This window comes from Sminthopsis crassicaudata, chromosome 2, assembly GCF_048593235.1.
Source record: "Sminthopsis crassicaudata isolate SCR6 chromosome 2, ASM4859323v1, whole genome shotgun sequence".
NCBI classification, from domain to species: domain Eukaryota; kingdom Metazoa; phylum Chordata; class Mammalia; order Dasyuromorphia; family Dasyuridae; genus Sminthopsis; species Sminthopsis crassicaudata.
Window position 1 is genome coordinate 334,220,691 of NC_133618.1, and position 20,344 is coordinate 334,241,034.

A 20,344-nucleotide genomic window follows, 5' to 3' on the forward strand; every position below is an offset into this window, starting at 1 on the left:
TAATTTTAAATTGTGTGTGTGTGTAACAATGGAAACAGGATGGTGATTAAAATTCCTGCTCTGTATCATTGCTTCCTCTTTTAATTGTTAAAGAACTGTTGGTAGTTAGGGGACCATTAGAAGTCAAATTCAGAAATAACATGTAAGAGCCCAGAATCTAGGTATAGAATACAGTGGCTGGTGAGGAGGAAGTATTACAGGAACCAGAGAGAAACTTAGGCCAATGTTTGTTGACATTATAGAAATACAAGGTTGTTTTGGTTCCCAGGGCCTATCACTAGGCATCAGGCTTGCTCTATCTATATATGATAATGTTAGTACAAGATAATTCTACAGGTTATCTTTGTGCTCACAGGGGCCTATTCAGACACTAAATAGTGGTTTGTAGGGTCCATTCATCTCATCATTCAGTACCCCTCTCAGACAAATGGGTTCCAAAATCTTTAGGGTATGGAGCGATGATCTTATTTTCTAAAGGTATTTCCTGCTCTGCATAGAGCAGAGATTGCTTTATAGGGTCCCATTCAGAGAGGTGATGAGCTTAAGGTCTCAGTAGTTGGTCAAAGCAGCATCCAGTGGGTTCTGAGTCTCAAGATCAAAATCTCTGAAGCTGGTCCATACAGCGTCCAAAGCTGATCCTCATTTTAAGATGAATTGACCAAAGCCTAGAAGAAACAAATCTAGCAAATTGAGGGTTAAGGACAATATCATCGAAAAGGGATTAGGCCTAGAGGGTAGAGAGAATGACTGGTTGATTGGTTAAGGAGGTCTCCAATTGGAAGCATTTCTCTTAATAAGGCCTTCAGAAATATAAAGGGAAGTTATCTTACAGAGAAAAGTATCCGCCTCACTACTAGGTCAAACAAGAGGCCACTAGGTGAGACAAGAAAAGCTGGGGAGAGAGGACTAAAAGCAGAGCCTTCATCCTTGGGATATGTGATTAAAGGGCAGAGGAAAAGGTTTAAGAACTGTTAGAAATAAAAAAAGCTATAATGGTAAAAAAAAGTGTGGGAGAAAGCAATTGAGCTAGAGAGAGTATAACCAGTTTTCTCCTCCTTCCCTGAAGACAGATGATTCCAAGAAGAATGGAGACAATAATTAATTATAAATATGCCTCAGCCACAGCTTGGGTTATTTGTGACATGAAGGCTAGGCCACTGTCACTCTCTAAAGAACTGGACAGGCCAAAATGAGGTATAATCTCTTTTAACAGAAACTTTGCTACCTGCAAGGAAAGGCTTCTATTAAGTTGATATAAGTGTCAACAAAAAGAAATCCAGAATTGAAAAGAGAGTGGCACTTAATACCTTCAGGATTCCCTTTGACATAAATTGTCAGACAATCCTGCCTAATTGTTCTTCCTTGCTTGTGACCAGTGAAAATAGGTTTCACAAAGGATTGGAGGGCATTCTTTGTAGCTTGATGTAGTTCTAAGAGAAGTTTCTACTGACTTACCTATGGGATTAGAAGCTGGCCTGAGGATGTTTAAACTCACTCCAAAGGGGGAAAGAGTATATCCTCTTTCTTTTGTGAGAGTCTATTATAGGATGGAATGTAAGAATTGGGGACTGGGGAATAAGGAGACCAATATATTAGATCGGCTGGCCTCTTTGGTGGCTGCATTAGCATGCTGATTTCATATGGCTTGGTCTGTGTATATCAAATAAGTCGTTTATAAGAAAACATGTTTGTATCACAGGATACACGACACAAGCAGATGTTATTCTCACATTAGAAACAAACTTCAGTAAAATTGACTTTTCCCTTGATGTAACTCAAAATATTCCATAAATTACATCTACTAAGAAAACTGATTGTACTTAAATTCTCTTCTCCAAACCACACTGAAAATGTTTCACACTTAGTTTCAGTAATCAATAGAATAACAGCTAGATCTCACAGATATATCAATAAGGAATGGTTCATGTATCATTTTGAAATATTTAAGGACCTTATTTCATCTGGTAACTGGCAGATGACTAAACCAAATACTCCTTTATCTAAGGACTATACATTTTCAGATTGAAAACAGCAAGATCTTACATGCACAAGTTGTGCTCATAGTTTCTACTGGATGCCTGTTCTCAATATAGAAATTTACTATAAGAGGGAAGACAGGGACATGAATATAATAGAAAATATCCTTACCTCTATTTGAGTTCAGGTAAGAATCACAGTTGACAACCAAACATGCAGTAATAATTCCATCCATAGCCAGACTCAGTAATAATTAGGTGAGAAATACAGGAACACAATTGGAAAACTGAGCCAGAAGGATCCTACACTAGGAAAATCTTACAGAAGTCCTCTAAGCCTTTGCCCATACATAGACCTCTACCTTTAACAGTTTAAGATCACATCCTTCTGAATAGCTTGTGGAATTTCTCTTAAATGGTGGGTTACTGACTTAATAGTCCATCAGACAATTATATCTGACTTCAAAACTTAAAACAATAGCAGTTACAATCTCAAGAAATTTTACCTCAAATAGTAAGTTTCACCTCAGAGCTTCAAGTTCAACTCTAAATAATAAGCATTGACTATAATCTTACATTGGTAACAGTAAGAGATTTCTTGATATATGAATAGTTGAGTTTAAGATCAACATAAAAAATTGATTTTGCTCTAAGATACTCAATTACAAATAACCAAAGACTTAACGTTATGACGAGTTACAATAACTTAATTAACAATCATATGATTTTCATAATTGATAGCCAAATTGCCTTAGCTTTAACTTCCCCTTTAAAATGTCCAGTTCCCTAAGTGGCAGAACTGGTTTTAAATAAATTTTCCACCTTCTTTTAGTTGTTAAGTTTATACTTTAATTCAGGTTACTAGATGATAAGACAAATCTCAATTCAACATCCCAGAAAAGAACTTTATAGACATAACTGATAGGATTTTCCTTTCTCAGACTAGCAGTTCTCAGAAGAGATGGGGTTTTCCCTCGATTCCTTTAAAATAAATTTCTTTCTTTGTTTTTAGGAGAAAGCAAGACAATTCTTAAAATTCAGATAAAACAATATCGCAAAAATAGTTGAGTTCCTGTAATTTATAGTCTTTTCCAGCTTTAACACACATACCACTTAAAAGTTATTTTTACTTAATTTTAGTGTATGACTTTCCTAAATTCTAACTACATCTTCTAATAACTCTTTTTTTTTATTGTTTTCATATAAATGTTTTCTCTTTTTGTGAGCCAAGAAAAGGATTAAGTGCCAGTTATATTTCAAAGTGCAGATATTCACCTTGAAATTTTTACTGACCCTTAAACCAATCTCCTGGATCCCAAAAAAGTTTTAAGTGACAGCAAAATGCTTTTATATTATCCCATTAATTACCAATCAATGACATACATTTAGTTGAATGCACTTCCAAATTAGAGAAAATCAGGAGCAGCTAGGTAGTGCAGTGGATAGATTACCAGCCCTTAAGTCAGGAGGACCTGAGTTCAAATGTGATCTCAGACACTTAATACTTACAGCTGTGTGACCCTGGGCAAGTCACTTAACCCCAATTGCCTCAGGGAAAAAAATTTAGAGAAAACCATTTATCTCAATAATGGCAATATATGTTGGTCATACCTAAAAAACCTATTAAATTGTCAAGTATGAAGCAAAACCAGTAAACATTCATATCTTTTAAAATATGAATTTTTTTCCTAGTCATATGATCCTCCAGAACAAATGTGGAGTGTGCTTTCAAGTAACCTCTTATGGAAAGAAATGGCTGAAACACAAGAGTAGGGTTCTGTTTCCAAAACATTGTTAACAGATTATAAAAGATTTGACTGCTTAATGCATTTTTCAAATGAAACATAGGAGGTGAATTTATCAAAAACAGGCTGGCTGGCTCCCCCCCCTACATACTGCCATACTAGTTGTTGCCATGGGATGGAAAAGATGCAAGATTCTCAAGTGTACAGTCTTCTGTCTAGAGAGAACTTGTTGATTATGGTATAGGGCCCTTAACAAAGATCTTGGGACTCAAAATAGATCATGGCAGGCACTAGGATCCTGGATCAGAGGGGGTGTTTGGGGTCATTAACAAGGGAGCTTAGAAGCCCAAAACTTCCCCCCACTGTATCAAATGGCCTGACGGAGCCAACAATAGGAAATGAGTTTATCTTGAATTGTAGAGGCCAGAAATGTTGAAGTATACCAGAGATGCTGGGGTACTAGAGTGTGGATTGAGGTGTAGTCTCTCTGAAACAATTCGGGCTTGAAACTATCAAGCAAGGGTATTGACTTGACTAGGACATACCCTGGAAGCCCCAGAAAAGGAAGAGAGAGACATGGGCTATCCTTAAAAGAATTCTAGAGTAAAAAAACTTACTCAGATGTTTCAGACAGGGTGCTCTTCCCTGGTCTTAAAATAATTAACTTCAAAACCTCCAGAATCTGCTAAAGTGTTTTTAGCAACTTTATAACATTAGCTTTATCTTGCCTTTATACCTGCAGCTACTGTTGTGACTACAGAAGGCTTTCCTTTTCTTTAACAATGCTAATAAATCTTCAAAGCACATCTGCTGGATACTTCTAAATGATTGAGTTTCTACTCCCCATCAAAAGGACAAGAAATTTTAATCAGAGTGTAATCAGAATTCATGAATTTCTTTGAGGAAGGGATTGGATCAGAAGAATGAGATTCTAACATCTACTCTTCTACTTATTAAGTGACAATGGGTAAATCACTCAACTATCCACGCAGTTTCCATATTATTGAAATTTCCAAGGCCAATATGACTCTAATATTTTCAGATTTTGTGATATAAGTTATGATAAATCCAAGGACTATCAGTTTTTAGCACTGTCAAATAAAAAAGCCACCAAGATATCAAGAATTTAACATTAGGACAACAGGAATAGAGAGGACCAAAAAAACCACCCTAGTTTATACATCTACTTTTCCAACATAATAACAGCTCATTTTTATAACATTTTTCAGTGTACAAAGAAAGTATTTTTCTCATAGTAATTCTGGGAGATAAGTATTATATCCATTTTACAAATAAGGAAATAATGCTAAAGCCGATTCTTCTGACTCCACATCAATAACTCTTTTTACCATAGAACTGTGCATCAAATGTAGTGAAATCAAAGGTTGATATTAAGCAAATCTTTGGCATCAGTATGGTACACATAAACAGAATCAGAACAAATGACAATAATCATCCATAAGGGATAAAATAGGAAAATCCTCCATATAGTGATAGATGAGATTTGTTGTATTTCTTTTCTTTTCTTTTTTCTTTTTTTCTTGTAACAAGCCACAGGATTCTTGGTACTGGTAGGTTAAATGGCTCATGTATAGTCAATCCCAATCATTCACTGATTGTGGGTAATCCAAACTTCCTTACTACACTTTTTGATTTTCTGCTGTTCTTTAATTAAGGAAAGGGAAGAGATCTAAGTCATATCATTTCCTATTGGTTAGCAACACTGTTTAAAAATGAATTAGAGGGAGAAAGAATGTTTCATCTGTTTCTGTAATTTCATCAACTATAACTCATGGATTTTATTGTTTCATGCTACTTCAGTTCTTCATTAGGTTGATCCAGACTTATTTGCAGTCATATTTGTACTAATGTCAATGAACTTACAATGTACAGTGTGGCAATAAGATTTTGCCTACTATCTCTATGCACACACTCCAGGAACTCTTTGTTTTAATTTTCACAGTCTTAATTCCTCCCATCTCTACCTCCCCCCCAAAAAATACAAGGCTTTTCACCCTCTCTTTTTAATATGTTTTTTTTCTCCCCAATTTGGGATACATTGCCTTGAATAAAAAAAGAAAAAAACTTCAGGGATAACACAAGGAAAAACTACCCAAAATTCATATAGCCTTGCATATCCAAGTCTATGCAATTATACAACTACTAGCAATTCTCTAGAGCTTTGGACCCATTCATTCTTTCTTTGATAGATTTATGTAAAAGGCTGAATCCTTTGCACATTCGAACGGCAAACATTCTGTGAAGTATCAAAGACCCTAATTACTTGATCTGAATAGTTACCATCCTTTGTGCTATTTAAAATTCCTAAGACCTCTATTCATTCTCTTTTGGCTGTTGTGCTTTTTTAAAAGATTCAGGTAACTGAAATGGAATGTATTTGGACAACAAATACTGTAGTAAATGAGATAGTAATATTAACAGGGAAGAACAAGTATCTTCCTTGTGGCTTTCAATATACCCTAAAAATGAATAATGATTTAAGCTTGAACTACTTTAGGGAACTCTGTTGCTGATTGCTTTGAAGAATAAAGTTTCTTCCTGAGATTACTTTGATTAATCAGGTAGAACTTACATAAGCCTTTTATTTGTTTCTGCTTTCTTCTCTTCTGTGATCTAAAGAAAGCATCATTTCTTCATTTATTTTTAATAAACATTTGAATGAATTTTTCAGATGGAGATGAAACTGTATACTTATGAGGCTGATAGGATATCTGAAGTATTTTTATTATTGTTAATAGTCTGTTTTCATAGACACAGTGCATGAGAAAGGCCACTGTTACACAAAAATCATTATTCCTTTTTTCATTAGAAGTATGCCTGAAAATATCTTGCAGAATCTGTTAGTAACTGAGCATTTATTAAACTCTTATTATGTGCTGGTTATGGTATTAATAGTTGGGAATACACAGTGAAGCACAAAATAGTTCCTGTTCTTAAAGAATTCACAAAGTAACAAACAACTAAATACAAATGATCTATACAGGGTAAACTGATGGCACTTTCAGAGGGAAAGTCCTAGGATTAAGGAAAATTGATAAATGCTATTTGCAGAAGGTGAGCCTTATGCTAAGACTTGAAGGAAACTTGGTAAACCAGGAAGATGAGGAAGGAGAACATGCTAGGCACATGGGATAGCCAGAAAACACCCAACAACAGGAGATGGATCTCAGGGTATTTGGCAGGGTACTAGCCTGGAAATATAGGAAGAAAGTGGGTTATAAAGGGCTTTAAAAGTCAAAAAGATGGTTTTATATTTAATGCTTGATGAAATAAAGAGGTGATCTAATCAGACCTATACATTAGGCATATCTTCTTGTTGGCAGAAGATGGACTGGAATGGAGAGAGACCTGAAGCAGGCAGTTCCACCATCAGGCTATTGCAGTAGGCATAAAGTGATGAGACTGTACCACTGTCTGAGAAGAAAAGGGAACTTTTTTAAAAGAGATATTACAAGGGAAGAAACAACAGATTGTGTATTTGCAGTAAGAGTGAGTGAGAAGTCAAGGATAACTCCTAAGTTACAAGCTTTGGTGACTAAAAGGCTAAATGATACCTAGACAATGTAGAGAAAAGGGGAAAGATAATGGATCCAGTTTTAGACATTTAAACTTAAAATGTCTGAGAAAGAGAGATTAGGACTTAGACTAGTAGTTCCCAGAACCATTTGCATAGAGGTACTAATTAAAACTAGTGAACTAAATGCAGAATAATTGAATTATTAGACATAATAGTAACTGAAATCTCTTCTCAGCTTCCATTTTCCTTTCATTCTCATTCAAGTTCCTACAGTATAGTAGGCATTGTTTCTGTCATTTTAAAATGCTCTTGTTATTAATGTGAAAAAAAATGACTACAAAAATATAGTTTCTAGGTAATCTACTGTTTTGTTGTTCAATCATTTTTAGTCACGTCTGACCCTTTATGACTGCATTAGAGTTTTTCTTGGCAGAGATACTCACATAGTTGGCCATCTTCTCCTCCAGTGGATCCATTTTGTCAGGTAATCAGAGGCTAAGTGACTTTCCCCAGAATCACACAGGTAGAAAGTGTCCAAGGCTAAATTTGAACTCACATCCTGACCCTGTGCCCAAGGCTCTATCCACCAAACTACTAACTGCCTCTAATTTACTATGATGTATTTATATGTATTCTAGCTAGAGTTGGAATTTTCAGAGTTCTAAACTCAGACATAATTATATTATGCCCCACTACTACTGAGGAAAGTATTCTGGACCACAATCATAAAAAATTTGTAAAATTCTTCTGTGGACACTTCAGACAGGGAGTTCTACCGAAGATTTCTGTATTGTAATTTTTTTGTGTGAATGATATCTGCCATGTTTCAGGTAAGCCATCTTTAAAATAGCACTAAAAAAAATCTATCTCACTGGCAAATGGCACATATTATTATTTTAAAAATAAAAATGTCATACTGTTGGCCACCCAGACAAGTAAAACATTTTCCTTTGCAGAATTCGTTTTCTGGTCATGATTTTTAATTTTTCTGATAGCAAAAATTGCCTGCACTTCTCCCCCAAGTTAGTAGTTGATCACCTGCCCTCTCTAGGAAGAGAGCTCCCCAGTATAGGTAGAGAAGTGGCAGCACTTTTCATTTACTTCAGGATAGCCCCTATAAGACAAGATCCTATTCTTTTTTCTATAAACCTTAAAATCTCAACTTGCTGAAGTTATTCAGTGTTTGGCAAGATTGCACTTCAACAGGAACTCAAACTGTAGCTGTAGATGACCAGCCCATTTTTCATTATATTGTGTCATATGCTGTGCCCAGGTTTAATGGTTTGGAATAAGATAGAGCCAACGTCTCTTGGAAACTATACCCTATTTGGTTGCACCCATCTAATGATAAGGGTTAAAAGTTCACAGGTAGAGGGGAAAACTTAACTGAACTACTGAAAAGTAGGCTGCTTGCATCATAAGACCTTACTCATAAAATATTACTTAACTGTAGAGAAATATTAGACCTCTCTTTCTTTTGGAATAGGAAGAAATAAAAAGAGATCAAATGATTGACTGAGTTGATTAGAGTCTACCAAGTTCACTCTTCTGGTTCTCCTCATAAACCAGTACTAGTCATTTGCAAAGAAGTTTAGTATAATCTCTAGCTAAGGAGCAAACTTTTGTTATATGAACCAATCACGTTAGCTTTCATTTTACCTGCTAGTCTGCTCTGAACGGGCTTATTATATAAGATTACTTTTGAAGTTTGAAAATTTGTGGGACAGGTTAGGTGCAAGACCCCTCTTCTCAATTAACTAATCAGAGACATCATCAGGTACAAAGAGAAAGCATTTATTTCATCCCAGCTTCCACCTTGTCCAGGGTTTAAAAGCAAAAGACTAGAGCTTTCTTGTTGGATAGATTAAAAGGACAGAACCATCCTTGATCAATGGTCACCAATGCTGGCTGCCTCCCACAGGTCATGTCACTTCCTGCCATTTCCTGTATCAAAGTTCATCCCTTCAGAGATCAAATGACCTCCCCAAGGTCCCAGCTCTGAGAATAGGGATCGTGTGACTCAATACTGAGAAATACTTCATCCAATCAGTCCCATTCAAAAAGCTGTTCCTTTTGTCAATTTTTGTCTAGTTTTCAGCTCCCAGTTTCAATTTATTTACTACTATGTGATTGTGACTCCTTTAGCTATCAATGCTTGTATTATGTTGAAAGTTTTTTTTTAATTTGTTTGTTTTAATTTTTATTAAAGTTTTTTATTTACAAAATATACACATGGGTAATTTTTCAACATTAACTCTTGCAAAACTTTCTTTCCAAATTTTTCTCTCCTTCCCTCCCAACTCCATCCCCAAATGGCAGGTAGTCTAATATATGTTAAATGTTAAAATATATGTTAAATCTAATATATGTATACATATTTATACAATTATCTTGCTGCACAAGAAAAGTCAGATCTAGAAAGAAAAAAAAAAAACTTGAGAAGGAAAACAAAATGCAAGAAAATATCAACAGAAAGCATGAAAATGCTATGTTGTAGTCCACACTGTTCCCACAGTCCTCTCTTTGGGTATAGATGGCTTTCTTCATCACTGAACAATTGGAACTGATTTGGTTCATCTCATTGATGGAGAGGGCCACATCCATCAGAATTGATCATCATATAGTATTGTTGTTGAAATATACAACGATCTCTTGGTCCTACTCATTCCACTCAGCATCAGTTCATGTAAGTCTCTCCAGGCCTTTTTGAAATCATCCTGCTGGTTGTTTCTTACAGAACAATCATATTCCATAACATTCATATACCATAATTTACCCAACCATTCTCCAATTGATGGGCATCCACTCAGTTTCCACTTTCTGGCCACTACAAAGAGGGCTGCTACAAATATTCTTACACATACAGGTCCCTTTCCCTTCTTTAATAACTCTTTGGGATATAAGCCCAGTAGTAGCACTGCTGGATCAAAGGGTATGCACAGTTATAACTCTTTGAGCATAGTTCCAAATTACTCTCCAGAATGGTTGGATGCATTCACAATTCCACCAACAATGTATTAGTGCCCCAGTTTTCCCACATCCCCTCCAACATTCATCATTATCTTTTCTGTCATGTTAGCCATTCTGAGAGGTGTGTAGTTGTATCTCAGAGTTATCTTAATTTGCATTTCTCTGATCAATAGTGATTTGGAGCACCTTTTCATATGACTAGAAATAGTTTCAATTTCTTCATCTGAAAATTGTTCTTTGACCTTTTATCAATTGGAGAATGGCTTGAATTCTAATCAATTTGAATTAATTCTCCATATATTTTAGAAATGAGGTCATTATCAGAACCTTTAATTGTAAAAAATGTTTTTGCAATTTATTGCTTCCCTTCTAATCTTGTCTGCATTAGTTGTGTTTGTAGAAAAACTTTTTAACTTAATATAATCAAAATTATCTATTTTGTGATACATATATCTTCTCTTTAAAGAACTCTAGTTGCTATATAGTTAAATCATATTTAGCATTCACATCAATACAACTTTATGTGGGACAATCTTTATTGTCTACCACTAAAACAAAACTAACAAAACATACTTGGACTAAAACAAGTCCAAGTATGAGTGTAGGAAAAAGTTTATTTCTTTCTTACCAGAAAAGGTACACAAATTCTGACACACAAAGCATGGTTTGAGAGAGAGACACACACACACATCCAGGTAAAGGGCATTTTTAAAATTCCTTAACTAGAGCTTCCCTTCCCAACCCCTGGCTCCTTTCCCCATTATTTGGGGTTTTGAAGGTGAAGTTTCTGAAAATAAAGTAGGAAAGCCTGAGGCTCTCAAATGCCTTACAGCACTGGGTATTTCCCATTCAATCTAGTCCCTGCCCCCAAGGAACTTCCATTCTGGCTGGGGAAGATAACAGTGGAAAGCCCTGGGGCAAAGAACAAAAGATACTTTTCAAATCTCAGGCCACCTGCAGATTACAAAACCCAGTCCCTGCCCCCTAGAAGTGTCCATTCTTACATTCTTTTGGGCGAGATAACCCCCACCTCTGACCTTCATGTCCCTATGGGTTTCAATTTTCTATTTGTTTCTTTTCTCCAATTTTTATAAGTGTGGAAACCAAATAAATCCATTTCATATAATTGTTTTAACAAAAGTAGAGTTTTATGATAGTTGTTATTTGTAACCAGTACAACTCAGAATTAAAAATCAAAATTGACAAATATATGTGCTTGCTTCAGTAGCACATATATTAAAAAATTTGACAACTTTAGGTAGAAAACTATTCTCCACAGGAAAAGCTGCTGATCTGTCATCTGACAGAGAAAAAAAATCAACAAGGCAATTACCCTACCCTGGAGGCTAGTTATATGCTGGGAAGTAATAGATTAAATGTTACCACCAACCTCCTTCTGCAGTGACCCAAAATTCCCAGAGAATCCTGCAGCTAATCTAAATTAACAATAGGTTTCTCAGGACCAATAATGACTAGTCTAAATGCCCTCTAACTGCTTGTATCTAAGAGACTGTGGGCACTTCCCAAAAAGCCCAAATCCATGGATTTTGACCAAGACATTACGAATGGTAAATATGTAATGTTCTTCTCTAAAATACAATGTTCTCTGAGAGTAGGTTTCTTGCCGAGCTTCTGGGAGCAGCCTTCAGCTCACTTCAGTGTAATCCCCCCAAATGCAGCCAGGAGTTAAATCCAGAGCCTTTATTCTCTCCTTCAAAATAGCCCTATTAGCTTTCTTAGAGGTCTATCTCTCTCCTTGGTTCTGAGAGCTCTTCCCTCTAGTCCTTTGCCTCTGCCAGCTTCTGCCTCTAGCTCCCTCTGAATCCAAAGCCTTCAGCCAGCACAAAGGTGGAAAATGGAATGAATCTGACTCTGCCTCAGAGAAATTTCTGTGGGCTTATGGGAGCTCCTTGCTTATATGCTGTGCACTGAGTACACACCAATCGTTATATCACTAGGAAACCATTATTTGTTGTAGGATTAAATCAATGCTAAATTAGATAATTATTATCACTATTGATTCCACTGTCTTAGTACCTTATAAGAATCAGAATATAAACATGGTGAGTCAAAGGGCATTTTTGCCACCCTCTCTGCTGAGGACCTTTCTTCATACTTCACCTAAAAAATTAGAAAATTCACCAAGAAATTACTTCTTCTTCATCTCATAATAGCCATTGCCTCCCTATCTGCCTTAGTCCTCTTTTCATGTGAAAAAAATTGGCTCTCCTTGTTGCCAAGACCAGCCTTTCTACTTGTACTATGGTGGTAAAAGTTGAAATGACTGAGGAAACAAAGATTTGGTATTCCAAGCTTATTGATTTATAAAGCAATGAATGTCTAGCAAACTGGGATCAGATCTTTATAGCCTGGACTTTGTGTGGGATTGGGTGCTAGACCCCCTCCCCAAATTAACTAATCAGAGACATCTTCAGGTACAAAGAGAAAACATTTATTTAGTCCCTGCAAGGAGAGGCCCAGTCACACACCCAGGAGACATCTCAGGTCCCAACATGTGCTAGAGCTGACCAGCAGCAAGTAGTAAAGCTGGTTAAATAACAAAGGACCAAACACTTTTCACTGGATGGACTAAAAGGAAGTAACCATCACTGACCAATGGTCACCAATGTTGTCTGCTCCCTGGGGTTGCATCACTTCCTGAAGCTGACCTAGGATCTGACCTTTAGAGATCTCTAGGACTAGAGATCATGTGACTTCCTGCAGCCTGGGCCCAATTCCTGATCTTCCAGCTCTGCAGACCTCTGGGATTAGGGTCACTTGACTTAGGCATAGTCTGACCTACTCCATCTCATATTCTCTTTGAGAAAATTTCACCTTGTCTCACTCAACTTGAACTCTGAATACAAGGAGAGATAGACTTTTATTCATTAAAAGTAATCATATAAGACCAATTAATTAAAAGAAAAAAAAATACAATATTAGACAATCTGATTTCTCATTGACTGAAAGATTAGGGAGAGCATACAGGTGTAATTTCCTAGCTTCAGAAAAAGTTGTCTCACTCTCCTCAAGTGTCTGTAAACAATCAAAGGAACATGAAAAAAATAGCTGATTGATCAGTATAGGACCATTCCTAAATAAGATATAGTTTGCTTAAAATGTACAATGGAACAAAACTCCTTTGGAACTGGCTCAGTTTCTAGTGAGTAGATCCTTTATTAAGGGTCTCTAAACAGCACATAAGGATGGTCCAGCTTCCCAGACACCTCAAGTCACTTACATTCAAACAATGTAATAATGGTTTTCTCCCAATAAGTTTTCTCACAAGACAGAAACTGGATTTGGACCCATAATTGAACAGAAAGAAAACTGAGCAAAATCCAAAATTGAGTCACAGGATAAAATCAGTCTGGTTCACTTAATTGCCATAGCCACTTGCTGCACATTATTGTTATTGGATCATTTTCCAGTCATGCCCAACTCTTTGTGTGTCCATTTGGGATTTTCTTGACAAAGATACTGGAATGATTTACCATTTTCTTCTCTAGCTCATTTTACAGGTGAGGAATATGAGGTAAGTAGAGTTAAATGACTTGCCCAAGATCACACTACTAATAAATGTCTGAGGCCAGATTTGAATTCATGAATAGGAATCTCCGGGTCCAGCACTCTATCTGCTACTCTACCCAGCTACCACCACTTGCTGCTCCAATCCCCTCAATTCCTTTAGTTCTCTTGATCTAGGGGTATACTAGCAAATATTTTTACAATCAATTTTCTAAGAGGAAAAAAATTTTAAATTTAATCTGCGTTATTAATATTTTCTCTATCATTTTCTTAAATCTTGGAAATTTACAGAACAGTAAGTTATGCCCTAATTTGTAACGTTTGCTGGTGTATATGTGTAATGCTGGAGAAACTGAGGCAAGATAGAGATTAGACAGTATTTAATAATGTATTAAAAGGGAGAGATTTACTGGGACCAAATGGATCCATGGTTTGGTCCCAGGGCTGAATGAGACTATCGTCTCCAAGAATCCAGCACCAATGTGAGTTCTCAATGACATATATACACATGGCTCCAACTCAGGAAGTAGACTGAGGCAGGGGCGGAATCAAGGTACTCAGAGCGGGAACGGGACTCTGACAGAGTGGGATGAGCCACCAGAGATGAGATGACATGAGGGGGGGAGAGGAAGGAGGGAGGAACCCCGGAGACAGGGAGAGGCATCTTGATAAGACAGAATCTTATATTCTGATATTTTGGGATGGGAAGAGGCATTCTGATATTCTAAAATATAAGATCTTTTATCCTTATCAAATATTCTGATTAAGAGGGAGGGGTGGTTTTGCAAGATTGGGCAGAATGTTTATAAACTGAGGTGGAACAATTAGGGAAACTGAGGCAGTACAATAAAAGAGAACTGTGGCATAACCATATTGGAAACAGCAACATATGACATATAACCAGATTGGAAATAGCAAGGTATGACATAATTGAATTTCATTGACTATTGCTCTGATCATAGAAATCAGTCACAGGAGGAAAAAAATGCAGGGACACCACCTAACATAAGTAGTTAAAACTTAACTTTCAGCAAAACAGGATAAAATAGCTTTAATTAATTTTTACTCAATGCTTCTAGAAAGCAACATATCATTGAAGTAGGGAGACACAAACACGACCTTCCCTAAGGTAAGCTACTGGCATTTTGTTTTAATAACCTATATTTTAACTTAACATCCAATCAAATGCAGCTTTAAGTTCCCAATAATATAAAATTGCTTTTCCTATTATATTTCAGATAATGAATTTCACTAAACATCATAGTTTTTTTTTTCTCTCTGACCCCATGTGGCCATTATTTCCAATGGACTTTTCCTAAACTCCAACTTTGGCCTGAGTTGGAGCCTTTAGAAAAGTCAAGACACTTCTTTACCTAATAGAGGCACGTGACCCCTTTCAGGCAAGTTAACAGAACTTCACTTCAACAAGTTTTTAAGATCTTACACTCAAAGATAACTAAATCTAACCTGCATAGGCAACAGTAAAATTATTTCCCACAATTTTAAAGCTGCCCAAAAGAATACTCAGAATAAATCTGGCTTACAAAGGCAATAGCAAAATTATTTCCACAATTTCAGAATTATCTTAAAATTCCTAGGCAAATGTTTTCTCCTGCCAGAGTTCAAAGCAATTAGCATAAACTCCTTTGTTCTCCAGAGGCCTTATCTAGGTTAGCCCATCCCAAGCCAAGCCTGAATTTTAAACTACTTCAAGGAAAAACCTGATTGCCAGTTTTAAAATACTTACAAATTATCATAAGCAAGATAGAGATTACAGAGTATTTAATAATTTATTTAAAAGGGAGAGATTTACTGAAACCTAATGGATCCATGGTTTGGTCCCAGGGCTGAATGAGACTATAGTCCCCAAGAATCCAGCAAACAATGTGAGTTCTCAATGACCTATATACTCAAGGCTCAGATTGAAGGGGTAGAGCAAGGCATGGGCAGAGTCAGGGTGCTGAGAGTGGGAATAGGACTCTGACAGAGTTGGGCGAAAGATGAGATGACATAATAGGGGGAGGAACCCCGGAGATGGGGAGAGTCATCTTGATAAGATAGTATCTTATATTCTGATAGCTTGGGATGGGGAGAGGCATTCTGATATTCTAAAATATAAGATCTTTCATCCTTATCAAATATTCTAAGAGGGAGGGGTGGTTTTGCAGGATTGAGCAGAATGTTTATAAACTGAGGCTGAACAATTAGGGAAACCAAGGCAGGACAATTTAAGGAAACAGAGTCAGAACAATTAAAGAGCACTGTTGTATAACACATGCTTATATTGAAAATTTTACAGGTAGCTTCTGGGAGCCAGTAATAGCTAAGTCTAGGACATCCCTGTCTTGATCCTATCTTGAAAGGATATAAAGCTTCACAACCTCTTTATTTTCAAAGTAAGGGGGAGAGAATCAATCTTCCCAATTTCTTGTAGACCCATTTTTTAAATTGTTGTTTCAAGTTCCTTCCTTCCTCCTCGTTTTACAGCTCCCTTCACTTAATACTTCATCAGTTTTGATCATGACGCCATTTGGAATTTTCTTGATACTAAAGTGGTTTACTATTTTCTTCTCCAGAATAGATCAACCTTCTCGTAAAAACCAACTTTTCTTGATCCCATTCCTTCCCATCTTCTCTAACAAATTCTTCCCACTATTCTTAGAAATATACTTAGCACTGAAAATCACATATAAAGGAAAATTTATTAAAGAAGAATCTTAAGGCATCCTCTTAAGATTTCTGGCCAGATGTGGTATCACTCCTCTTCACGAAAAAGGAGCTCTAAGCACAGAAACAGAAGAAGCTTTATGGGTGTTAGCTTGGCACAGTCCCTCCCTCCCTTCAGAGGCCAGAGTTCGGTTCCCTCCAGGTGTCTTTCCTCCTTCATCATACATCCCATGTTCAAAAATGGCAGAAAACTCCTCCTTTGGACTGTTATTTAATATTCAGTTAGTCTATTAAACAGGCATAGCCATTTGGTCAAGTTAGGTCATTGATTCCAACCAGTTTGAGCTGGATCAGCTATTCATCTTAAGCTTGTGTCTTTTTCAGAACTACAAAACTCTTTCTGATTGGCTGAGTCCAGTTGTGCTTTCCTAGCTCCCTAATTCCTTGTTTGCTCAAGGCTTCTGAGAAACCAACAGGGAACCTTCCTTAATTTCTCATATTCTGAAAACCTATTGGTAACTGGTACTTATTTTCTTACATTACCTTGAAGCTTGCAACATTCTGTGGAAACTTTTCAGTATTTCTCACACTATCATTCTTATTGTCTTGAATCTCTTCCTCTCTACCTTCTAGTATTTTCAGATGAAATTCATACCTGTGGTCTGAAATCAGTTTTAGACCCAGCTCTGCTCCGGACTAATAATATGATTGAAAAATTCACATCACATTTATGAACTTTTTTTCACTTTGATAAATAGGGATGATAACATATATCTCCACACTTCTAATTCCTGCCTTCCTTTGCTTTACTTCCTCAGTTAAAATTTCACCCTATTCAAGGATCATTTTCTGATCTTCTTTAATGTTTGTGAATTCCCTCTGAAAGTATCTCCAGTTTATTTTGTATGTATCTTCTTTGTACTTGGTTGTTTGCATATTATCTCCATTGGATTGTGAGGTCTTGAAGGGCAGACATTTTTTGCATTTCTTTTTATCTCCTTACTTGTAAGTTGTAAATACTTAATAAGTGGGCTGGTTGAGGGTACATGATTTAAAAGAGTTGGAGGTCTGGAGTCAATGAGACCTAAATTCAAATGTGACCTTAGACACTAATCTATGTAACTCTGTAGAAGTCATTTAAACCAGTTTTCCTTGATGTCCTCATCTGTAAAATGAGCTAGAAGAAAATGGCAAACTACTCCATTATTTTTGACAAGAAAACTCCAAAAGGGGTCATGAAGAGTCAGATATGGATGAAAATAATTAAACAACAATCTAATAAATACTCATTGACTTGACTAATTCCTAGGATTGTGAGGATAAAAAAAGTAAGTCACAAAATGTTATGTAAAGCAATTTTCTTTTTTTGTTTTAATTTTATAAGATTAGAAAGTCAAATTGTTTTTTGTTTTGTTTTGTTTTTTGCTGAGGCAATTGCGGTTAAGTGACTTGCCCAGGGTCACACAGCTAGGAAGTGTTAAGTGTCTGAGACTATATTTGAACTCAGGTCATCCTGACTTCAGGGACTGGCGCTCTATCCACTTAGCCATCTAACTGCCCTTCAAATTGGGTTTTTAAAATGTGTGTGTGTATGTGTGTGTGTGTGTGTGTGTGTGTGTGTGTGTGTATTTCTATTACTACAAAATGATAAGTTAGCATATCTCGTGATATAATTGTGTGGGATGGCTGCAAGATTCCCTTTCAGGTATAAGGAGAAAGCATTTATTTCATCCCTACAGGAAGAAGCTTAGACACACCTGGGAGCCATCCCAACTCTATCATATGCTCCAGGAACTTGGCCTGCTTCCTTCTTGTCCAAGATATAAAAGCAAAACTTTTAGATATATATTTAGATATATATCTTCCACTAGGGCATCTCTGTGACGTAGACCTTCAGGCTGGCCCCTCTTCAGTACTAACTGTAATCTACCCTCTACCATTTAGAATCAACACTTGCACAACAGTGGAAGCTTTCAGGAACCACTTTAGCTATTCCTGGACTTCAAGCTAAACCTTGAACTACTCTAATGATTAAGTGCATAAGCAAGCAGGTGACAGGATATTGCTGCTTAAAACAATGATCAGGAATCAGAGACCCCGCTTCCACCAACTCCCACTACCTGTCTTGGAAACTCTGTCATCACAGAACAGTGGCATCTAGCAGCTATAGAACTACAGCACTGTGGAGGGGCCTCAGGTTCATTGTCACATCATTCCCACCTCAAGCAGTCCATACCCAGACTCATTTGGGACAAAGAGACAAAGGTCTCATCTTCTGGACCTGATTGAGGCTGACAATGGACATAGAGCAGAAGAAGGAGATGAGTGAGTTGTAGGCAGGGGCAACGCGTCCAGTGCTGAATATCAGAATCAGGTTGACCAAGTAGTTGGAATTTCATGACTCAGAGTCTGGAAGAAGCAACTCTCACAAGTATATTAAAATGCAAGGACTAAATATGAGTAAAAGAAAAAGAATAAACAAAGATAGAATTAATATAGAGGTTACTAGAGACAATAACCAAGAAATCCACCCAGAACAAGGCTGGGGGCGCAGATGAGGTTATCATAAATGCCTCTCATCCAAACAGCTTTCCTAGGCTAGATACCAAAGAATGTTTTTCCAAAATTCTTGCCTTTGTTTCCTCAAAGGAGTAGTTGCAATGGGTAGAAGATGTACCCTTCATTTTAAATGATCTCTCCCAACAAAAACCCTAGAGGCCTTACAAGGGAAGGTTTTTACCCAATTAATGCAGATGTTAACAAAACTGAAAGCAGTTTGAAGTAAGTATACATGAGTATAAATCAGGGGTCTAGGATTAGGGTTCCAGAGACCCCAGGGACCTAGCCCCACCTTCTATCAACGTACAGTATAAAAGATTCTAGGCAGATTAGTTTAACTTTTAGGGTCTTAAATAACCTTACCCTAATCAAGGCATGATAAGATTGTCTGCTTTCTCTCAATGAACAAAAGGGAACGTTGGAGTGGCCCCAAATACTTGGGCAAAGTAGGCCTTTAGATAAAGAAACTCTAGTCCCAGGAAGTAAAAGTGTTAAAAAATACAATAGCAGCAACCAGAAAGTTCTCCAGGGCTGGACTGCAAATTAAAATATCTATATACTTGTATTGTGTTTTATATCTTCCACTGATCACTTGCTCTGATTACAGAAATTTGCTATAAGGGGAAAAATCAAGAACATGATTTCCTTAAAGAAGTTTTACTTCTTAAAGTTCTACTTCTTTACTTCTTAATCAAAGCTTCAGCTGAATCTAGTTTCTAAGGATCACAGTAAGAGATTCATTATAGAAAGTTCACAGCTTATTGGGCTCATTTTTCATAACTAAGTAGATGGTTCTAAGTTCAACATTACACAGATCATTTTGCTTTTAAAATACTCAATACATAGAAAAATTTTAAATTGCATATTGTCCATAACAGAAACATTTTCAAAGGGACAAAGGCAAAAACTATTATTCTCAAAGTCCCTTTAAATAATGGTACAACTTTAAAATGACTAAATACAATCAATTAAAAATCATAGAATATCCTATTTCCACATAAAAGAACCTTTCAGATTTAACATTAATAATTTCTTCATTCTTAAAAAAATATTAAACTTTTAGAAATAATCCTATCAAATTATCAGATCAAATTAAAATTCTGCTCTAGGTTTTTTTTTTTTGTTATCATATTCCTTAAACAAGAAGACCATTATAAAAATTAAATAATTTGCTGAAGGCATATGGGATACCTTAGTAGAAATAAATCGCTTTCAGAAAACGCTTCCAACAAACCTCTTAGAGCAGCTGTAAACTTGAAAAATAAAAATAAAACATTCAGTTATTAACACTATGTAAATGTAGACTGTTCCTTTAAAGCTGCAGTTTGTTTAAAAAAAAAAAAAAAGCCACTGAGCCACTG

At 36.4% G+C, this 20,344-nt stretch overlaps 1 protein-coding gene across 13 annotated transcripts in view; it reads left to right on the forward strand.

Moving 5' to 3' along the window:
- Positions 1–20,344, forward strand: part of GPHN (gephyrin) — a 762,070-nt gene that overhangs the window by 578,023 nt on the left and 163,703 nt on the right. The window lies entirely within an intron of this gene.